Source organism: Homalodisca vitripennis, chromosome 4, assembly GCF_021130785.1.
Source record: "Homalodisca vitripennis isolate AUS2020 chromosome 4, UT_GWSS_2.1, whole genome shotgun sequence".
NCBI lineage: Eukaryota > Metazoa > Arthropoda > Insecta > Hemiptera > Cicadellidae > Homalodisca > Homalodisca vitripennis.
This window is the reverse complement of record NC_060210.1, coordinates 128,079,217-128,096,959: the sequence shown is the minus strand read 5'-3', so window position 1 is coordinate 128,096,959 and position 17,743 is coordinate 128,079,217. Positions and strand designations below refer to the sequence as shown.

Genomic DNA, 17,743 nt, shown 5'->3' with positions numbered 1-17,743 from the left:
TGTTTGTCCTTAGCGTGTCACTCACTACTTGTAGTAGTGTAAACAGTTAGTAACTCATTTGTTTGTATTCTTACTGTTGTGTGGATTATTTGGGGATTGGAATATTGTGAGTACAGTAATCCTATTTATATTAATGTTAAGAATTTATTTTCAGGGTTTTTAATATCAATCATAGATAATTGTAAAATATTAATTCATATAGTTTCCTTAAGCAGTTTAATTTTTACATATTACAAACCAGTTACATATGGAACTGAACACTCAAGTTTAAAGTAGGTCAGCTTTATCTTATTATTCAGATTCATAGTACATTAGCTAAATGTACTGTCAATGTTCTGAATGTTATGTTTTGTTCCAACTATTTCATATTCTCTTCCAAAACCTAACAAAGAATCTTATGGCATGTTAAAAAAAAGTAATTTTCAAGGTTTCTATTGTCATTATTTTTTTTAGTTTCCATGAGTCAGATTTAATTGGTGAGTTTGGAATTAATATTTTAAGCAATGGGCATCCATTGTTGGTATCTAGTTATTGATAAATTGATCTTGGATACATTTTTAAATTCACACTTCAAAATTATGTTATATAAAATAATTAAAACAAAATTAACTTCACAGATACATAACAGGAGAAGACTAAGGGTAGGGTCCAATAAGCGGACCCGGTTTTTTATATCGAATATAATCATCGATACCTAATATTCGATACCTAATATTCGCATATCGAATCATAGACTATCAATCGATATAAAAGTAATAACAATCATATGTTATATTAAAATGTGAATTTAATGATGTAACAAATAACCTTTACCATTACCTTCTTTTTTGCATCTGAAGACGACCATGTTAGCTCCTCTTGACAGTTACATTTGTTACCTTTCCACAAATATCATATAATGGATTCTTAGGTACTAACCCAACATTCTGAAGCCATAAAAAACATGTTTTATCGTCTTTTAAAGCAATTTCGTGAAGCTTCCTAAGATTGACAGCCATTTTTAATACACAATGTTACTTATGTGAAATTTAAAATATTACCTTAATTGTATTATTTGAAAGTGTTTACCGCTGTTCATATAGATTATTTAAGTTAATAGTTCAAAATAATTAATCAGTATCGATTGATTATATCGATGGTTATGATTAAGTAATATCGTTTGCCAATTTCGATATAAAAAACCGGGTCCGCTTATTGGACCGTACCCAAGACTAATAATCAACCCTACAGGCTGCAGTTTAATAAACACTTGAGTGATCAATAATATTGAATTATCAATTAGAATGATATGCTGTTAGACATCTTTGTAGATCCTGTTAAATATAATTATAACTGCCCAAATTTAGTATAAAGAAAGTTGTATTGTTTTATATAATTTAAAATGCATATATTTCTTTGATGAATAAAAGTATAACTACTTTACTATAACACAATACGATAATCTAATCTAAACCTACTTATATCATCACATAACAACATTGCACAGTTTAGTAATATTTCCATCAGATAATGTGTGCCTCATTGCTTACATGAAATGGCCTGGGCTGTTACTGGTTACAGAGTAACCCAAAATCAAAAAATCGTTATGAGATCAAATCATTCGGCCCAGCTGTTACTGAAACAACAGTATCCCGGGGGTAGGGTACGATATGCGGACCCTGTTTTTTTATATTGAAATTGGCAAACGATATTACTTAATCATAACCATCAATATAATCAATCGATACTGATTAATTATTTTGAACAATTAACTTAAATAATCTATATCAAGAGCTGTAAACACATAAGCATCTATATCAATTTTACATAAGTAACATTTGATTATTGAAAATGGCACTCAATTTTAGAAAACTACACGACATTGCTTTGAAAGATGATAAGTCATGTTTTTCCTGGCTTCAATATGTTGGACTCATATAAAAAAACCCATTATGTGAAATTTGTGGGAAAGAAACAACTATAACTCTGAGAGGAGCAAATATGGTCGTCTTCAGTTTTCCTAATTTTGGTTATAATAATTTGTTTGACAACTGTAAATATTAAATTCATATTTGAATTTAAAACATATGATTGTTATTGAGGACTATAGATACTTTTATATTGATTGATAGTGTAGGATTTAAGATGCGAATATTAGGTATCGATGGTTACATTCTTCGATATTATAAAAAACCGGGTCCGCTTATCGTACCCTGCCCACTGAATAATAGTTTACCTCTGAATAACCTGTTACTGACACTAATACTGCAGATCTGTAGTGGCAGCAAGTGGAGTACTTATGCAAATATTTGATTTGTGTCAGACACGTTTATCCTTCAAAATAGTAAAAAGTAAATAAATGAAAATGTTATACAATTTTGTTTGTTATATTTTATGAATACGTATCCTAGATTGGTTTTTATTCACCAACGCTATTACTTTTTATACTGTAATTTGAAATACAATATAATTTGATAAAAGTAGTTGTAGCAAGGATTCTGTACTCATGAATATTGATGATTCAATATTATTGATCACTCGAGTGTTGGACGCTTATACTGTAGCTGGCTTACATTTTTAGGATCAATTTTTATTATCGAACAACTCAACACAATACCGAACTTCAATATTATGTATATTATGTAATAATTTATGCAACAATTATATTATAATACATAAAAAGCAAATATAACACATTCCACTATTTAATCTCTTTAACCCTGGATTGGTAAGGCGACGTTGTAAAACAGCTATTTATGTATATTGTGACCGCGGAAACGGGTAATTTTTTTACGTCTCCGCCAATGCCAACTTAGTTGACCTTGATCCAGGTGCGTGAGTTGAGGGGATAGGCGCTACCCGAATTGCTTCAATGCGTTCCGAGGTGGAGTACGCGCTCCGACGATCCCTTACCGTGTACGTCAGTTTATATTGCGTAGTCCTGTTGACGAATCTTTACTTGTTTTATGGAACATTATGGCGAAACGATACAGTGTATTTTTAAATCACATGTTTTCAATCCTGTGTTAGTGTTTTTGCCCAGTTAAGTTTTTTTGTTATTTGAAAACCAATGTACAATATATAATTTTTTGACTGGTGTTTCAAAATGAATCCTGATGTACTAAAAAGGTAACAATGTACTGAACGTTACCTAAATGAGAACACTGACTCAGAAAGTGTTGTTTCTATTTTTATGGACCACTTGATTCTAATGATGGCAATATTACTGCTGGAATCCTACCCCTGGCATCGAACCAAGCTCCATTGCCACCTTCTCTTTCTGTTCAGAACTCTACTGTTGAGGCGACGCTCCCTGGTGCTGATACAGGTGAACATATGGTTGTGGGTGAAGAAAACTCGGTTTCCGCAACATTTGAATGTGTGATTGGGACTTCACACATTCAACACCCGAGTTGCTGCCCGAAATGTTGTGCACATTCGTCAAGGTCCTTAGGTTGACGTAAGAAATAAAATATCTCCTTTAGAATGTTTTTCTACGTTTTTAAGTGAACAAATGAAACGAATTATAATTCAACATACATACGAATGCCAAAATACGGAGGCAGCACCAAAATTATGCTTCAATCACTTCTACATGTTCTGAGACACCTAACAAAGAATTTGATGCTTTTCTAGGCATTCTTGTGTTAAGTGCTACTCAAAAAGACAACCACCATTCCATATAGAGAAATTATTTAATAGTGAGTTTTGTATGGAGAGGTTCAAAGCAGCAATGAGTGCTGAACGATTTTCTTTTTTGTTAAATTGCCTTAGGTTTGATGCTGAAGAGATGAGAGGCAAGCACAAGACCGCTTTGCTCCCGTACAAGAAATATGGAAACTTTTCATTGCTTCTTGCAAAGATAACTACAGACTTGGATCATACACGATTGACAAGCAACTCCTTGCTTTCCGAGGTGGTTGTAAATTCTGCATGTACATTCCAAACAAACCAGCCAAATACGGCATAAAAATAGTTATGATGTGTGACTTGGGAACTAAGTATACAGTATGTGTAATGCAATGCCCTATTTAGGCAAGAACACCACTCCACGAGGTGTTTCTCTAAATTTCACTAAGGAATTGATGAAACCAATTTATGGAACAAAACAAAATGTGACATTAGATAACTCGTTTACGTTCATCCCTTTAGCTGAGCAAATGTTGGCACCTCCTATATCTTTGACTTTGGTTGGAACATTAGGCCGTGACAAACCTGACGTACCTCCTGAAATAAAATATCCGGGAACTAGAGAAATTGGTTCTTCAATGTTTTGTTTCGACGGTCACAAAACCATGGTGTCTTACAAAATCAAGAACAAAAAAATTGTTTTGCTTTTATCCACGATGCATGATCAACCCAGTATCAATGTGAACAGTAACGAGCCAGAAATAACCGAGTACAACTCCACCTAAGGAGAGGTTGACTCGTTAGACCAAATGTATGCTCAAATGAAAACTAGCAGGAAAACAGGCGCTGACCTCTCTGTATCTTTTATGGAATCATCAATATCATTTTGGTTAATTCCTACGTCATCTATGTGCATAATAAAATATCTGAAGGAGCAAGGCCCCTTGCAAGAAGACAATGTGCTAAAGAACTTAGCTGTGAGCTTCTTCGTCTTTGGTTGGAATATTGTTTGCAAATGTCTAACTTAAGCAAACCTCTTCTCCAAACCATTGTGAGAATACTTCAGTTAGAAGAACCAGCAACTTGTCCAGTACCTAATCAACAGCAAGGGCAGAAAATATGTGGTTTTTGCTCTTCAAAAAAATGCTGGATGACAACCCACTTCTGCGAGTGTTGTTCCCGAGCGATGTGTGGAGAGCATCAAGGACAATGGTGCAAGGAATGCACAATTTAGTGCAAGTTCATAAGTTACCGTAAGTTTGCCAATTACTATATTTATAAGATTTGTAAACAATAAAATTAATTTTTGTATAAAAAAATATTTTCCGGAATTTATTTCTTAAAGTAATCTTCCAGACGAAGCCTTACCGGTAATGTAACTTTCTTGAGCCTTGCCTCCTCAGGCTTAACTCCTCAAACTTTTCTTAATTGCCAAGAACATTTATCAATTATCTCACACAATTTCTTTATTCATTACCCTTTACAAATTACCCAAAAATTAGTTTTTTTGTTTGTTTATTGTTTACATTAAACATTACTGTAATTAATAAGTTGATCATCTGTTAATTTATAATTTAAATAAATTGTAATATCAAATTTGCGTTTTATAAAAACAATGGAAACATTCGATAATACCAACCAAATAACGAATGTAGGCCGCTTATTAAAGTTTACATTGAAGTTTGTATATTGAACTTGATAAATTACATTTTTAGAGTAACAGGGTAGGTTGCCTACAATAGGATATGCCTTATATCTTTAGCTACTGGTGAATTTAAATGAATTTGATACAATTTTACAAACCAAACATCTGGGTTTGTTACATGGATTTGATCCTTTGTTTTTTTAATAATTTGTCTTATATAAATCAGTCCTCACTGACAAATCATTACTAATTATCTAACTTTCCAATATCTCAGAAAGTTTAAACCTGGCACATGTACATGCCTCATGACGAATAGAAAAACAAAAGCAATAAGTTATTGTGAACATTGAACATCCATAGAGGTTAAAATGCGGTTGCAATGGCAGAAGAACAATATATTTGTTTTTCTATAACTATGTAGTCCTAGAAAGTTGAAATAGAACAATGTATAACTTAAACTCTGAAATGAACAAAAACATTGTCATGAGAATCACCCATCCATAGGGGTGGACATTGGGTGCAACCCCAAACAGACATGTATCCATTTGTGGCCACCAATTTAACTGTGAAGGTTACATTAGGTTATGCTTAGACGTTTGTTACATAGTTTGTTACCACCTACGTAAAGACTAAAGTGGAAACTATTTAGAATCACATATAATAAGATGGATCTGTGTAAAACTTTCATTTGTACTGCTGACGAACAACTCCGGGGGATGGCTGCTAGCCTGAAGTAAGTGTTAGAGTTTCATTTATAGATAAAATAAACAAGTTATAAGCATTTGAACTATACTTATAAAGATTGAACAATCTTAAGCAATCTTTTAAACAAAATAAAAATATTTGAATTTATTTATTTAATACTAAAAAATTATAGATATTGCTAAAAATGTTCTCTTTGAAAAATTGATGGCTTCTTGAGAAAAACTTTGATAAAGCGAATAAAAAATGTTCAAAGAATCCAAATCTTCTTTGATTTATAAATACAAAATAAATCTAACTGTTAGATGTTCAAATGGAGTGAAAATTGCTAACATACAGTATCTTGAAAAGAAACAATTTTTGAACTTTACAACGTTTCAAAAAGTCTTCCGAAAACTTAAGAAAATATTGCAAATGTTAAAATATTATCGTCTATAAAAAATATTATAAAGAATCTGTTCTTTCAAATTCAGATAAAACATTGCTTGTATAATCCATACTCAAAACCTCAAAGAGCTGAAATGGAAAACATTTCATATATGTTGGAAAAAGTAAAAATATTAAATATCAAATAGGTTTAGTACCATATGTAAATATGATAGAAAATTAGTTAATAATGAATCTCATAATACTAAAATGTATTTTAAATTGAAATCTGAAGATATTTTAAAAATTGATGGTTTTATTTCTCTAATCAACTTGAAAAATGAAAATTCGTGAGAAAATAACCAACCAAATAATGGATCTGGTTGGATGCTTTAAAACAAGACTAAAAATAATTCTTTAAATGCTGAATGTTTTTGTTCAGTTACTCCAAATTACAAATATAAAAACCTGTTTGAATTAAAAAAATAAATATAATTATTGTTTGAATTTTGTCATTATATGTGCTATTGAAAAACTTGAAAAAATGCTGAAATATATAAAAATTAGCAAATATTATGTAAAATTGTTTCACGACAGTAGCTTTGATTCCAAATATAATGAAAAAATATATATATATATATTATATATTTAGTTGAATTTTCATAAGAATTATATGTATATAGTTCTGATAAAAATTCAGTATCTTTCTAATACAAATTTTAGAAATTCATGATTCGGAATTAAATATTGATTTATTGTATATAATAAAGAAGAAAAATCACATTATTTTTTATAACAGACTGAAATAAACTAGTATTTTCCCAATTATCTAAACTGCAGACATACAATTCAGAAAGTAGGTTTGGTCAGTATCTAAAATTGGTTGTAGGTATTTAATTTACAACATTACAGAGACACAAGCTCTCGGAGCATAAAAAATATCATTACAAGCTTTCCCGGATCGCACCCTATTAGATATGGTGAACTATATTTTTCTAGAAACTTGTTTGAATAAGTAAAAGAAACATGTATCAGGCAACGTGGCCGAAATTAACCTCGCGCTCTTTTGACGTCCTTAAGACGAATATTTAAATTAGACAACGTAAGCTACATTTTTAACAGCCTGTATCAGGTGTGTGATTACATAAAGTTTAGGTTAAGTGCAAAGAAAGAATTTTAAGAATGCTGTTCAATGTTAGTTAATTAACCATCAAAGATAGAAGATGTTTGTTTATAAATTCTTAATAGGAATGGGTTCTCGGTTTCTTCATACTTTGTTGTAGCCTTATCAAAACATGTTTTAGGGCTTATGCAAGCTTTATTATCTGAGACTTTTGAACACCTATTCTTAGCTACCAACAATGAAAAACTCATTCTCTGTTGTTTGTCAAATCTAGCAATTATTAATGATTGTTAATGACAATGTGTCCGTTGTCAATGTATATAATTTCAATTAATCAAGGGAAATATTGGTCTTAATAATTTTACCAACAAAGGAATGATCTGATTTCAAACAAATCGATTAAGAGTAAAGTCACTATTCTTTGTTAATTTAGTAAATTAAAGTTATATTTAAGCTATACTCGACAACGTTCTGTGTAACAATAAATAACAGACAATAATACCGATATTTGTAATTGGATTGCCTTATTATTTTTAAATCAACATAATTTTCTATGCAAGTTTGTAATTTATCAATACACTTGAAATCCTTAATTCCCTACAACGTAGTGAAATATTTGAAAGTTGAAATGGTAAAATTTAACAAAGACTACAGCAGTGGCTACACAACGAAGCCTAGACGTGCCCAGTGAGTGGAATGGGAGTGCGACTCAACGTTGCCACATCGATGGCCTTCTACTACAGACGGCAACTCTGTACATCGCATGCAACGCTGCGCATTCCAAAAAAAAATAGGGAAAGTAATGAGCAAACCTTTTGGTTTTAGAGTAAAAAGTAGGAATTATGTAGTATAAAAACATGCCCTTTGTATTATCCTTAATCATTTATTATAAGTGAGAAACGGAAGTATGTTTTTACGAAATGTTGCCTACGGCCTCTTGTAATTAATTGTTAGGCAAAGAGTTCATTCAATATTTTATATTTTACAAATATTATGCTTTAACTCTATAGTGTTGTATATTCTTGATAACTGAATGTTGTACAGATTGTTTCGGTGGCATGGAAAAAATTATAATGTAATTATCTAAACCTATCGGTGATGTTTAAATAAAAAGATTTTTTTCATTTAAACTAGTTACAGTAGAACATAAGTGAAATGAACTGTTTAAAATTGCAACATTTATCAATTATAAGGTTAAAAACTTAATGAATTAATGAGGTAATTGCATTGGAAGTATAATTAGTTTGAAGTAGAAGTGTAAAACCTGAAATAGGAATTACTGGTAATTTTGCTAAACGGTCCTCTTAATCATGAACGCTGGGTACCTGATGCAATGCTATGCCGAAGCCACGGGTATAGCATATGCTAGTGTGTGCAGTGCTTCTCAAAATGTGCGTCACGGCGCTCCGGGACGCCTCCAAATCCTGACAGGGGCGCCGCGGTTGAGCGACAGTGATTAAAAAAATTATCGTATGAAAAATTAATAATATATATTTATTTTTGCCTTTAAGCTAGACTGTATGTATAATGTCATATTGAATTATTTAATTATAATTAATATAATTACAGCTCCATTAATTACGTAATGTGTTAAAAGAATTGTGCATGCACACAATGTAGACCCATGATGAGATGGGTTGATTCAATAAGAATGTTAAGTTCAGCTCCATTTCACCTTCCACTTAGTGCAGCGTCTTAAGTCTAACGCTGTGACAGATTTTTGATGCTTGGAATCTGGAATCAACATCCATCTGAAGAGATCCAACACTGTCGGCGACGAAGAAGCTCAACACGAACTGTACATCGTTTTGACATCAGAGATACCTGGACTACAAACAAATGTAATCAAGATGAAGTGGTGTTCTCATTGTCTCGTGAATTGAGCATGAACAAAAGGACGGCTACGTCATCGCATGAACAGCGTTCTGGTAAGGGATTCGCAGGCGCACTCACCACTATTTCTTGGAACGTGTTTGCCTTGACGCTACACATCACTCCACACAGACAAGGCAATAAGTATGACACTGACTGGCAAAAATATGTTGTAATAAGTAGTCTTAATGTCGGTTTAATGGCAGTTTAATGGCGGGTCGAAGGGGGGCTTCAAGCTCCATTCGAGTGAAAGCTACCATTGCTACTTGGACTAGTTGCATGATCCATAGGGAAGCAATTAGCCGCTGAAAATCTCATTAAGAAACGATATTTAATATTATTATCGTTGCAATCACATTAAGAAAAATAAACACTTAAAAAGTAAGATTTTAAACCAATGTACAAGGACATGGAATCTGACCGCTCGTGTTTTATTCTACAGTAGTTCTTGTTCGTTGTTGCTTACCAGATCGATATAAACCATGTCGTTGCTGAGGAATTTATTGATAAGAACTTTCTATCGAAGATAGCTTTTCTCACTGAATTGCTTGAAAAGTTGAACATACAAAGTAAGTATTTGCAAGGAAAGAACACAAATATCTTCCACCTGTCAGACAAAGTGGAAGGTTTTAAAAAGAGACTCGATTTGCGGAATGCTCTGTTGGCTAATGGTGCGCGCCCGCTCGCGTGCGGGTGTTGCAGTTTCGAATGTGAGTTCAAAATTTGATGTACTAAAAAAAAAAAAATCTCATCCTTCGCATACATTTTCAGCAAATATGTCCGATTGGCTTGTGTGAAATTTTAAATGAATATTGCGAACTGTTGTGATGAATTTGAGTAAATGTAATCTGACTAGCTGAACTGTAATTTTTATGAAGCAGTAATTGAATTATTAAAACAATATTTAAAATAATGATCGTTTTTTACTTTACTTCTATATATTTACTTGTACTACTTATTCCAAGTCTAACAATAATATAACAAATATTTTACCGATGTGAATGATTAGTAAACATAACCTAACTGCACACGATTAGCAGAACGGAGAGGCTATATGCCCGGTCACCGACGGTCTTGGTTTCAAAGAACGGGAACAACTATGACGTCACAGACTGTGACGTCAACGGTTTTGAAGTAGCTCTAGCACTTGTGGTGTATAATAAATATCATTCATTTGGTAATTAATGATGAGATTTGACATTGTTTATTATTCATTACATCAAACATAAAGATGAGGTTCCACGTCGACACAGACTTGTTGAACATTCCATTGAGTTGAGAAAGAACAGAAAAGTACGCGTAAAATTAAGTTAGGGGAACCCGGGGCGGAATGGGGTACTTAGTAAATATATATTTTTTTCATGTAAAAAGGGTTGATTAAAAAGGCTGAAATATTTTATACATGTTTATTGAACATTAGCACACAACAAGAAAATATTCATATCTTAACTAAACATCAATAATTTTTTTTATATTTTGAAAATTACACCTATTACAATTTCCCGTTCTGCCCCGGGTATCGGGGCAGAATGGGGTGGTCATTAAATACATGTCAACATTTTTGAAAAACTTCCCTCCAAACGTATATTGTTAATTATAACTACTAAAACGTGTTTTGTCATAGCTTTTTTTCCTAAGGCTACTTAAACTAACATCAATTGTTTTCAAATCCTATTCTCAGTCCTCATCGTCACATAATTCACATAACAATACAGCTTCATCGTCCTCACTGTCTATGCCTGCGCATGAATTGTGAGCCCACTTTTTGCACCTACAGCACGATACCCACCCTTCTACTGATTTTGAATAGAACTCTCCACAATACAAACAGGCACAGTCTGCATCATCATCATCATCACTGTCATCATTGTCTTCATTTTTCTGCTCCTTCTTTTTTTCAAGTTTCTTCAGGTTTTTTTCTTTAGTTTCCTTACTCTTCGATTTGTTTTCCTTCTTAAACAACCTCATTCTTGCTTTTTCTTGCTTGATACGATTTTTTTCTTCCCTTTCATTTATAGCCTCCATAAGTTCTCTTTTGTATGGCGATTCTGTTAAGATCGCAGTCTTCCCTTTTTTCCGATTAGACCTCTTTGTGGTGGCCTTAACTTTGGGAATTGGCATCACAACTTCGGGTGAGACTACAAATTTGGATGTTTCCCCTAATTGAGAGGCCTGGTTACCATCTACCCAATGAGAGCATCCAGGGACACTCAATCCATCATTGAGCCGGGGTTTCTTTGCCGGTGTTTGCTCCTTATCAGTGCAAAAAACTTCATCAACATCATTTGAGCTTGCTGATTGGCATTTTTTAACTGGAATGTTCGGAGAAGGCTCTTGGATAAGTTCTTCACCTCCTTGGTTAAGATCTTCACCTCCTTGGTTAAGATCTTCACCTCCTTGGATAAGTTCTTCGCCTCCTTGGATCAGTTCTTCTCCTGGTGATAAGACAGCCTCTTGGGAAGGAGGTATTTCAACAGGAATGTCGGTTACGTCTGCTGGGAGAAAATCTTCCTCTTTGAAGATGGAGGGATCAGTAGGCCATATTCCTGTAGCTTTAAACGCACTTATGGCAGTTCTCATATTGGCGCATTGAATATAGGCTGCCCCAAAAATAGTCGATATCTGGAATAAAGTTACCACTTTTCCTGGATTGCTCCGAAGCCATTTTCGGAGCTCCTCGCTGTAGTATCGACTTAAGGGGTTCATAAATGCAACATCAAGAGGCTGAAGCCTCTGGGAGCAATGCGGTGGAATACATAGCATGGAAACTCCATTGTCCCTAGCATAGTCAATAACGTTCAGGTTTTTAGTGTGTGTCGAGTGGCCGTCAAGGATAAGAAGAACAGGCGATGTTTTAGATGCATTAGAGAATGTAACAAACTTCTTGAACCATGCAAAAAAAGTATCTAATGTAATCCACCCCGAGCTGTGTACCTCTGCCCAACCCCCCAGGAGGCAATCCCATCTCAAACTCCTGCTGCATTCTTTTCCTAGGAAATATCAGCATAGGAGGCATGTACGCTCCACTTGCTGACATGCAAAGGGGGGCAGTTACAGTTTCTCCTCTGTCTGCCGAAGTTAACAACCCAACCTGACGCTTTCCTTTTAGGGCAATGATTTTTGAATTGCTCTTTGGGTTAACTGTAATTCCAGTTTCGTCGCAGTTATATATTTGGGAGGCAGTTAGTTTGTGCTTGTCCACTACTTTTGTGAGTAACAAAAAAAATTTGTCAACAGACACTTTGTTGAACCCCATAGCTCGTGCACCAGATGTTGACTCAGGTGTCCGAAGAGTTAAAGTAGGATGTCTCTTAAGGAAGCCTGAGACCCAATCTTGTCCTGCGGTTTGATTATTAAATCTATGGCCAATGCCATTCCTTACAGCTAATTGATAAGCTAATTCCCGCAAGTCTTTCATTGACAAACCAAACAACCTAGCCTCCATAGATTTTAAGTAGGTTACTAGCTCTTGTTCCTGCTCATCACTAAATACTTTTTGAAATTTTCCTGCTGATTTATTAATTTTATAGTCAGGGTTTTCTTTCTTTTTTTTACATATCTTTCCAAAGTTGATTGGGGCACATTGAACTGTTGAGACGACTTTTTGTAACCGAATTGGCCGGAAATAACTGCATCAACTGCGTTATTCATAGACTCGTAGGACCATGATTGTCTATCCGTTTTTCTTTTATAGTCTCGAACCATCTGAAATATAAAAAATAGCCTAAGTAATATGGTCACCAATAAAAATGAGTATGGGGCAGAAAGGGGTACTTCCCCGTTCTGCCCCACCCCGTTCCGCCCCAGTGATATGTTTTAGGTTATGGAGGTATGGTGACTCAAAAACGATGTGTAAAGAAACATTCTACTACACGTAACATAAGCTAATTAAATGTACTTCAAGTATCCACTAATGATAGTTGAGCTTAAAAGCTGTAAATTGACCTTACCTTGGTTCCAATACCGATCAAATTTGCAACGCAGAAGCACGAAAACTATCATCAGCACACTCACTCCGCAAACATCAACGAAACTAACTAAACATGGCTGCCGGTGTCGAGCCGAAGTGGCGTGATCTAGTTACAGTGATTGCCGCTAGGTAGAAGCACGTGCTTGACCTCAAAAATCTACATCTTCATTCTGCCCCGCTACCCCATTCCGCCCCGGGTTCCACTACCGGTACTGGTTGGTTGTTAGAACTATTAATTTTATTTTTATTTTATTATACATAAACATGGTTATTACTTTGAGAGTTTTGGGATCAATATAAGCGGTGTACAGTAGATTACACACCAAACATCATTTATACATGATCTTGAATTCGATTTCAATTACATACTTTTATAAGGCTTCAAACAGAAATTTAAAAGTGAAGAACTATATTTCATGAAATAGGTCTATACCCTAAATATACTCAATATTGTGCATCAAACTTCACAGTTGTGATTAAACTCCATAAGTGTGAATACAAACAAAAATTAAATTACAAGTACGTATAAAATTTTAAATCTTTAGAAATATACAGTGATCTTATCTTTTGATCATAAAGTGCACAGTATTGATCCGTGTAAACATTATCATGCAAACTTTATAACTAACTATTTAATTTGGATGCTTACAAAGAGCTATTTGTCACATTTTAGTAACATTATAACATAGTAACATTTTAGTAGCATTATACCGCATTGGTAACTTACGTCCAATCCCTCTTACAAATCTGTTAAGTGAATTACTTATTTTTACTCATTTTTTTAAGTTAATAAATATTGTAAGGTCCCTGTTAATTCCATTTTAATAATTTTCTTATAATGCATTCTACGGCTTTATTTTAGTTTGCCTCTCCTAATTATAATTAATAATTCAAGTTTCATATTTAGAGTCAATTTTAGGAATTTTCATGATCGATTTTTGTTAAATAAGAATGTTGAGCTTGAGGAAACATCAGTCCCCGAGATTTATTGTACAGTAATGGGAAAGCGGAAGGGATTGTGGTAATGAAAAGAACTGTCTGTATCATCCACGTTAAATGCATTAGATCTACGACAGTTGTGCTGGGTGTGAGATGCCATCAGTTGTTTCGTTGAGATGTCCTATACAACTCTTATAACTTTCTCTAGATTGTTATTGCTTTAACGCAATTTTCCGTTTTTGGCCAGTCACATCTTAATGAACATATTCAGGCTTCTTTTTATAGTAAGTTAACAGCTCAAAATTCTTTCGTGTAAGAAGCCAACTTTTCTAGATAATCCTATCTGTTATCGTAATGACACATCCCTGTGTTTTATAACAATGAATGAGAATTATACATTGATGTATAACATTTCAAGTTCCAGTGTAAGTGTTAATTTACATCTGTTTGACTCATCCAGACGTTTGTATAACTGACAGTATTTTGCCGAAAACAATAGAAAAGTTAGGTACCGTAGTGATATAGATTGTATGCTATATACTTTAAACTGTACCAAGATCCCTTCTATAAGAACTTAGTCCGATAATACATAAGTGATTAATAATAAAACTATTTTAAATCGGTAAATGGAAGAATTAATTTTCAAATATCCCAAGACTAATTTCCCTCTTACCACTTACATACAATATACAATGAAATTATAACCATTTGAGTATTATTAGTAAATAAAACAAATGTTCCAGTTATTTTATGCTATTAAATGACATACATATTTAATATGACAAAAAACTAATTATGATTTGTTTATTAATTGAAACATTCCAGAAAAATTGTGAGAAGCAAAACTATATCTTAATAAACTGCGAAGTGTAGATTCTGGTACATGGTTAATTTTTAGTATATTTCTTCTTTTTAATTTATTTAAGCGTGCACTTTTATTACATTACCGTTCAATACATTACCAATGCATAATATGCAATTAATAAAATAGTCTACAAATTGTGTTTTTTATATTTCTAAGGCAGTGGTGTAAAGGTGACAGTTATGGCTGCCCTTTCGTTACGTCATGGTTGACGTTACAACTCATCGCCCGTCTGTCTAATCTACAGACGGTAGCCGGCCATATAGCCACAGCGTTAGCAGAAGCTGTTTCGGCCAGACGACACTGCTCACAACTGGAGACAGACAAAGAGGAACAAAAACAGAGATGCATGCACGTATTTCATAACACTGCACTCCTATGAATTATTTTCTAATATCAAACCATGTTAATGTAATTTATATTGTTTTCGTTATGTAATCGTTATATTATTTCATTGTTATATTAAGTTCTAGCCGCATTCATACAATTGCCAAATACAAATAGAAACATGATGCCTGCCCTAAACCGCAAATTAATCATCAGTAGTTTTTTTTTCATATAGTGAATTGATTTAAGCGATACAACTTATTAAAGACATTATTACTAGTAGAAGTGGAACAGTATAATTAAGGAAATATCGTTTGACCTCAGGTTTTTTATGTACTTGGCGAGGCCTAACTATATAAAACAATGTAATTGAATAGTAAAACGTTTTACAATTTCCTCACATCATGTGATGGGCCTTCTTGTATATAATGAGCCAATAGACCGAACATAATCTGAACCCTGTCCTACTACTTAGTACCTTTGTTCATTTATAGCATTAGTGATCAACGGCAACCATTTGACTTGACTTTCCTGGTAAAGTGCTATAAACTGTATTCAGTAAAATGGGAAGATCACTGTCAAAGGAAAGGGTATTTAAATACAATGACAACCCTTCCAGGTAATGGCCGTCTTAAGTCTCTTTTCGACTAGAGGCCGCCTCGCCATCCAGTCTGCAACGGGCTCTGCTTTACCCAGGCGGCTAACATATTACTCTAAGCCAGGGTTTTGGTTGTTGGTCTAAGCTGCGTGAATGCAACATTGTGAGTTGTTTTTGTTGAGTGAATAAAACAAAATAAGGTTTACTATTAAAGGGTTTTTTTAATGTTTCCTTAATAATTAAAGCCAAATTTCTAATAAATGGCACTAGATGTATTATTATTTGCAAACTATTATGCTAAAGTACTTATTAGTTTTAGATCGTCGTTTAAGATCGTTGGCAATAAAAAATTAACGACTATATAATTATATTTAGACGTTTGTATGTGTGTAATACGGGTATGACTTCATCATGGGTCATCAGCCGTATCCGTTAGTCCTTTTCTCGCATTGTACTAAAATGTTCTTAACATAAAACTGCGTTACATACCCGATATGCTATTATCCGTTCACTGTCAAATTGCAACATTGAATGTCAAACAGCGGATATTTTGAATAAATATCAGTGTAAAATTTACGTATGTTATAGATGAATTAATTTTCTCAAATAACATTGTTATTGCGGATAAGCTAGGTATTCGATTAACTTGCTTTGCTTAAGATGTGTATATTTTTACTTGGACCGTTTATTAAGAAAGTTTACATATAAATACTTTTTATAATAACTTTGTAACCTTTTTTGTTGTAATCTTAACATTTGTTTTTGGTGGTCTTTTCCTTGGACTACCCTGTTGCCATTCTAGGCGTCTCTACTATTAAAGTTCTGTACTCGTCTCTGGATATTTTATTGGCCATTGTGCCTTGCACATCGATATAGAATTCAGTTTGAAAATTTCCATGTCATTTATAGTAACTGCACAACACAACAGGAATACAAGTGAATACGTTCACGATCATAATTTACAGCTGATTCCAACCAAATTAAGGCAGGTTTTGAGGAACACATATTGTGCAGATATGTATAATAAATATTTAAATCTGAAATAATGAGTTTTATACATTTTGTAAATTGAAACAGTTTTTCTATGTATAAATATTTAAGTGCGACTAAGCTTGAAAAATAAACCAGAAAACAAGTTTTTAAAGTTACAACATTCTTCTACTGGAACAGTATAGTTCCTTGTTCTAGAATGCGCATAGGACTGCAACCCACCTAATTACTCAAACATTTTTACTCTGAAAATAATTTTACAGTTATATTTCAATGAAAAACGATTAAAACAGTAATAATAATTTATTATGACACAATTCTGTACAAAATGATTTGGCGATAAGTGTCTACATAAGCAGAGTATTTGCGTAGGCGCGAGCCGCTGTTAATGCCTTTGTCATAATTTACAATTAAATTAAATGACAAAGTAAACAGTGACACAGTTACAATACATAGCATAGATGAATAATACCCATTACAGATGATAATAGCCCAGTGATTCACTCTCGGACAAAGAGCCCAAATCTACAATTTTTTCTAAAATATGCACCTTTTGTAGTGTGTCCACCACTCATGATATATGTCTCTCGTCTTGTCACTCGTCATCACAATGTACAACATGCAATGGAAGATATGAAACAGCCGACCGCATTTGTGGTTAAGTATTGTGCTACACGAGAATCTAGTACAGCTGGGATACGGGCGGCACAGTGGCGTACAAAGGCTATAAAACTACTAAA

General features: G+C 33.6%; 1 protein-coding gene across 1 annotated transcript in view; it reads left to right on the top strand.

The window, feature by feature from the left end:
• The window catches only part of LOC124360132, a 54,610-nt gene continuing 36,867 nt past the window's right edge, over positions 1-17,743 (top strand). Inside the window, exon 1 of the mRNA XM_046813480.1 lies at positions 1-106. The gene's annotated coding sequence lies outside the window, so the exon portion shown is untranslated. The remainder of the gene's footprint in view (positions 107-17,743) is intronic.